The sequence below is a fragment of the Tupaia chinensis genome, unplaced genomic scaffold, assembly GCF_000334495.1.
Source record: "Tupaia chinensis unplaced genomic scaffold, TupChi_1.0 Scaffold000438_1, whole genome shotgun sequence".
Taxonomy (NCBI): Eukaryota; Metazoa; Chordata; class Mammalia; order Scandentia; family Tupaiidae; genus Tupaia; species Tupaia belangeri.
In genome coordinates this window covers 333,984-339,700 of record NW_006159943.1, presented here as the reverse complement: position 1 = coordinate 339,700, position 5,717 = coordinate 333,984, and the positions used below count along the sequence as shown (strand labels likewise).

The window sequence follows — 5,717 nt, the reverse complement described above, 5'->3', positions numbered from 1 at the left end:
AATGCCGTGGTCCGAGGACAGCCTCCCAGGCTGGAGGGAAACGCAACAAACACAGGCTTTGTTCCTGCCACCGAGTTTCCCAGTTGAGATTCTGCTTCCTGGGGCTCCCCTGCCCAACCGGTTTAACCTTTCCTTGACCCAGCAGTTGAAGCTCTGGGCTTCAGGAAGATGAAAAGGACCTGGAGACAACGGGAGGCTCCCAACGGAGTAGCCCTCCGCCAGCTCACATCCCTCTTTCAGGGCCTGCAGCTCCAACACCCCAGGACTGGCCAGGTCAGAGGGCAAGGACGGTTTGTGCATTTGCTTTTGTTCATTGTGTTCTTGGTGGAAACCTGGGATGTGCTCGAGAGAATGGGGGGAAGGGGGCAATGGGTGAGAGGCTTGGGGCTGAGAACAGTGTAGGGAGAGGGGGCTTCCATAGGTATCTTGCTCTCTGACGATGACATGTTCGCATCTGGAGGAGGGAGCTCTATTTTCCATCTTTGTAATCACTGCTGAAAAGCTAATGAGTTAACCAGCAGGAGGAGGGGTTCTGGTTGAGGATGGGGTCAAGGTGGTCTCTCTGGAAGGTGATAGAGATTTCCTCCTCCCTCTGAGCGCTGGGAGGTAGTCCTTCCCCAAAGCCTGGGAGAGCCCTCGTTGTCCTCTCCTTCAGAACTCAGCCTTTTGCCCTGGTCCCGGCTACGGAGAAGGGGACCAGGAGGGAAACCCAGGCCCGACACAGGTGACAAGGGAGGCATTGTGGAGGCTGTTGAAGTCACAGGGGCCTTGAAAGGAGGCCAAAGCCAGATGCTTCAGCTCTTGGGAGATCACCTTCCTTGGAGTTGGGCAGGAATTTGAACCTCCCTCGAGGAGTGGTGCTGGAGAGTGTAAGAGCCTGTAAAATCCACAGGCAGAGGCTTGGCTGGAATTGCTGGCTTTAGGATTGAGCCCTCTTAACCTCTTGTAATTCAGTAGGAGGTGGCTGAACAGCTGAGGGAGTCCTCCACTCTAACTGCCACCCGCCCCTAGGAAGGTGTGAACCCCAATGGTGCAGGTCTGAGGGGAGAGGGAGAGTAATCCCCTATCATAGGTCCTTCCTGCAGACTGGGGACCCCAAAAGAGGCTCCTCCCAGAAAGGCAGTACACATCATCAGCCAGCTGCCAACGTGGTCCCGCTCCCCTCCGCCCGGGAGGCCAGCCCTCTGCCCCTCCCACGTTGTCCACACTCAGCTGGCATCTGCCCACACGCACACCCAGCCCCGGTACCAGGAGCCAGTCGCCCCAATTTCCACCCCTTCACATACTGGACTTTGGGGCCCCGTCTGAAGAAAAATAGATGGCAAACAGGTGTGAGAACTTCCACACAGCAGGGGCAGTGGCGATCCAGTGGGAGGCTGGGAAGTTACTGTGGCTTACTCCGCACCCCCGGGGAGAGCAGCCTGAGGGCGGCCACAGCCAGGAGGGCTGCGTGAGCTCGGAGAAGTCACTCCCTGTCATCTGCACAGTCCCAAGACTGTTTAGAGGAGTCATTTCATGAGATTGTTTAATTAGAGGCCTTTATTGTTTTTTTTTTTTTTGGAGTTTTTTTGCTACAGGGCTCATGCGCTCACCAGACAGACAGGGAGAAACAGAGAGACAGAAAGCGAGAAATTCCTGCTCCCCCCTGAGGGGGGATGGCCACGCCACAATCCCTTCTCCTCCATTCTCCTCCCGGGATCTTGGGCACACATGCACACGCGCCCGGCGTGAGTTCAAAGCCACCAGGTCCGGGACTCGAACTGCAGTTAGCTACATGGGAGTCCAGCGACATAACCACTATGCTAACTGCTGGCCCCAGTTAGAGGCCTTCTTAGGACCCTTCACCAGGAAGATTGGGGGGGGGGCGTTTCCCCTGTGTTCTTACCAAGTGAGAAATAACCACTGCCACTTGGTCCTCGCGCGGCTTTCCTACCAGCCAGGAAGGAACAAATGTGCAGTTCTGTGTCTGGAACCACAGCAGCTGCCCTCTCCCTGTCCCCCGGAGTGAGAGTGGAGCCAGGGTGGACCACGGACGCCCTACCCCATCCTCTCGTTTACTAGGTCAGGGAAGACAGAGTGAAGAGGCTTCTCCAAGGCCCCCAGCGAGAGGTGCTTCATTTCCTGAGTAACGACCCACTGTCCGCACACACTCACCGAGCATCCCATTTACCGAGGGGACCGGGACGCCCCGTGACTGCTGAGGGGCAGAGCCAGCCACCATCTCCAACACTTTGGGACCTGTCAGCGGGGAGGGCTCCCATGACCTCAGCAAGTCCAGTCTGCCCAGGAGCAGGAGGGTGAGTCAGCCCCCTGAGACGCTGTTATCAGGGAGGGGTGGGGGAGCCAGCAGATATCCTGCCACCGCCGTATCCACAACAAGGCCAGTCCTGCTGCCGAGTTGCCTGGTCACCTCTGTTCCTGTTGGCCAGAGCTAGGCCCTCCTCAGATGTGTCTCCTCCCTGTACTTTCATCACAAAAAAATACAACCTTTCCTCTTCCCTGCTGTAACCTGCCCCTTAAAGGGAAAGGCCAAGGGTTTAAAGTCAGATCTGAGAGAGGGCCAAGGACCTCGCCCGCCCCTTAGGACCTTGCAGTTAAGTAGGTTTCCAGCTGTCGGCTTGGCTAGTTCCTTGAGATATTCTTCTCTCTCCCCAGTGTCTCCCTGTCCCTGCAGGAGGGAGGGTGAAAGTTCTCCAGGACCCCAGCTTCCTCCATCTCTTCCCTCACTGTGACCCCAGCTTGCCCTGCTGCACCTGTTTCCACCTGAGCCTGAATCCCGTGGCTGCCCTGTGTTCAGGGGAATGCTGAGGACGGGGACCAGGAGTCCTTGGGACCGCCGGTGCCATCGAAGGGGTTAAAGGCTGGCCCGCACTGTCTAGAGTGTTTGAAGTTGGGCGGGGAAGGGAAGGGAAGGGCGAGAGTCGTTGGCAGGCAGCTGGTCTGGACTGGAACGGTCCCCGCGGTCTCCCATGCACACTTCTGGACCATGAGCAGTCTTCCTAAAAGACCAAGGGAGAGGCACCCCACTGAGGTGCCGGACTGAGGTCTCACAGGGGCCACCTGAAGCAGGAGGTTTTTCTCTACTGAAGTCACCAACTGAGGGCAGGAACAGGTCCCCCACCTTTGGGATATCGCTCAGATCTGGTGAGTTTCTCTCTTCCCATTCCTGGGTCCTTACCCAAGGAAGGGCATTCCCCTGGAAGCAGGGGTCTCCAGGAACCCCTCAGTACCCCCAGGAAGTGGCAGAACAATCTGTAGCTGCTGCAACCAGCCTTCTGCGTTCAGCTCACATGTTTAATGAAGGGAGCGTGTGTGTGTGTGTCCAAGGGTGCGAGTAAGGAATCACTCTAACGGTCAACAGTGCATTAACTCCGATGACTTGTGTGACAAATGATGCCAACCCTTTATATGTATCTTTCTTAATCCTCATAATCCGATGGGGCTGACGGACCGTAATTCCTGTATTAGCAATAAGGGAAGGAGAAGTTAAATGACTAACCCGTGTCACCCGGAGGGAAATGTGGGGCTGGGGCGCAGACGCGGTTCATCTGACGCCGAAGCCCCCATGTTGTCGTTTGGGCTCTTTCTCTTATTTGGGAGTCTGGACACCAACGATGGATGACTCTGTGGCAGCAGAACCCTGACCCCCGTTCATCCAGGTCCCTTTCCTCTTGTGCCTAGTGTTACTTAATCTCGGGACGTTCATGAGAGGTGGTCACCAACCCATGCCCGAGAGCCAGGACTTCCAGAGTCCACACTCCCCCATCCATCAGATTTGGGGTTCCCTGCTCTGCCTATGACCTCCAGCAGTTCCCTGGGATCCGGTGGGTTAATTTCCTGGAACAGTGACCAAAGTCTCCTCAGGTGTGTCCCTCTGAACCGCAGAACCTCTCTCGCCCCACCCTTCTGGCATGGCACCCAGAAGACATGCCAAGAACCTGGCAGAAGGCAGAGGAGGACTCGCTGGTCTGCCCCTCTGCTTTCCTGTCCTCCAGCAGCCACGGGCCAGTAAAGCACCTGAACCCTGGGAGCAAGCATAGAGCCTAAAGCCGGGCAGGAAGGAAGAGGGCAAGGTCCCCAAGTTAAATCTGCAAACCAATTTCAAACAGACAAAACCCAAACAGGTGGCCACACTTTGGAAGCCCAAAGCAGCAGAATTCCTGCAGGATTTGTGAGCCTGGCATACCGAGGAGACATAGGGTGTGACTGGGGATGCCTACCGGGTGACTTAGTAGAATGGGGGAGTGGTTAAATTAGGGGGCTGGGGAAGCTCGACTGCCTTTCTAGCTTTGAACTTCTGGAATGAAGTTCTAACAACAAGATTGGGAGTTGTGCCCCAAGGACCCGGGGAGCAGACGGGGACCTCTCAAGGGTCCCCTCGGAAGCTGATCCGAGCAGGTGGCTTTCCCATGCCAGCCTCACTCGGGGTGGTCCCCGGGTCCCACCACTGCACATGCGTGTAGGTCCCCTGGGTCCCCTTCTCTGTGCCTCACGCTTGGCAGATACCAACGTCCTGTTTGCTGAATGAATCCTCTAGGTCCTTTCCCTTCCCTTTCCCTTTTGGAACTGCATCCCTGCTGTCTGGAAGCTGATGGGAAAGTCAGAGTACGAGCAAGCGTGAGTTCCAGGACACCAGTGTTCAGCTCAGTCCTGGTGACGGTGATGCAGGAGGGGTAAGAGAGCAGACGGTAGGGAGCAGGGGAGGAGGGGCTGCGGCCGGCCGGGGCCTTCTTTAACTGAGGCCAAGGTGAGTGCAGCTTTAGCCCTCTGGATTAATGGTTTACTTCTATGGGAGAAGAAACAGTAGGTTAAATTTTGAACCATCAAAGGGTTTTCTATGACCCTGTCCCCAGGGCCTGGAGACAGAGAGGAGAAACCAGCAGACGTGTCATCTGGCCTCTCCCTTCCTCCCCAGTCTTTATGATCTGGTTCTTTCAGGTCTTCTCCAGAGAGGTTCGGGACCCCAGAGCCAGTGCAGGGGAGCCTCGCAGGGCCGCCGAGGTGCCGGCAGTCAACCAGCCGGTCTCAGCTGCCTGTCTGGGCTGCTCTGCTCTTGGGTGCCATCCGCAGTCCCACCCCGCTGTTTGCTGGCAGCAAACACACCCAGGGCCCTGCCTGCCCCTCTCACCTCGTTCAGATTCCCAAGGTAAGAGAGGCAGGAGGAAGGGCAAATTGAACTTCTTTGGAGCCCCTGTCTAATTTCTTTTGGAAGTTACTTCCTTTCTTTGGTTGAGGTCAGGGAGGTGGAGGTGGAGGGTGGATCGTGGTGTTGCCAGATCTCTTTCAAAGCCAGCCACTTGCCTTCTTGGGAGCCTGTGTTCTGGTTTCAGAAAAGAACTCGGGCTCCATGGTGTGACGGATCAGCTTTGAAAACTCCTCTCCCTCTTGAGCGAGTAACTTCAGTGATCCGCTGCCTGGTCCTTCATTTGTAACAGAGGACTGATAAAGTCTGTTTCCAGGGAAGGACGGGTGTGGGCACTCTTTATGGGTTGAGGCTCTTCCCCCGTAAGCTCCAGATGATATTTAGGAAATGGTGTTTTGGGGTCTCAACTTTCCTTCTTCCCCCAGACTTGTTGCAGAATGACTGGTTGTCAGGCAGTGCGCCTCGATGTCCACTTCTTGATCTCTTCTCTTCCCTTCCTAGGATTTTGAGACTCAGCTACTCTTTTTTTTTTTTTTTTTTTTTGTGAGATTATTTCTTTTAAGCACCATTCCTA

General features: G+C 55.7%; 1 protein-coding gene across 1 annotated transcript in view; it reads left to right on the top strand.

The window, feature by feature from the left end:
* Positions 1-4,929: 4,929 nt before the first annotated feature.
* ARHGEF2 (Rho/Rac guanine nucleotide exchange factor 2) overlaps positions 4,930-5,717 on the top strand; it is a gene marked incomplete in the record, with an annotated part of 107,371 nt that continues 106,583 nt past the window's right edge. Inside the window, 1 exon segment of the mRNA XM_027774480.1 lies at positions 4,930-5,146.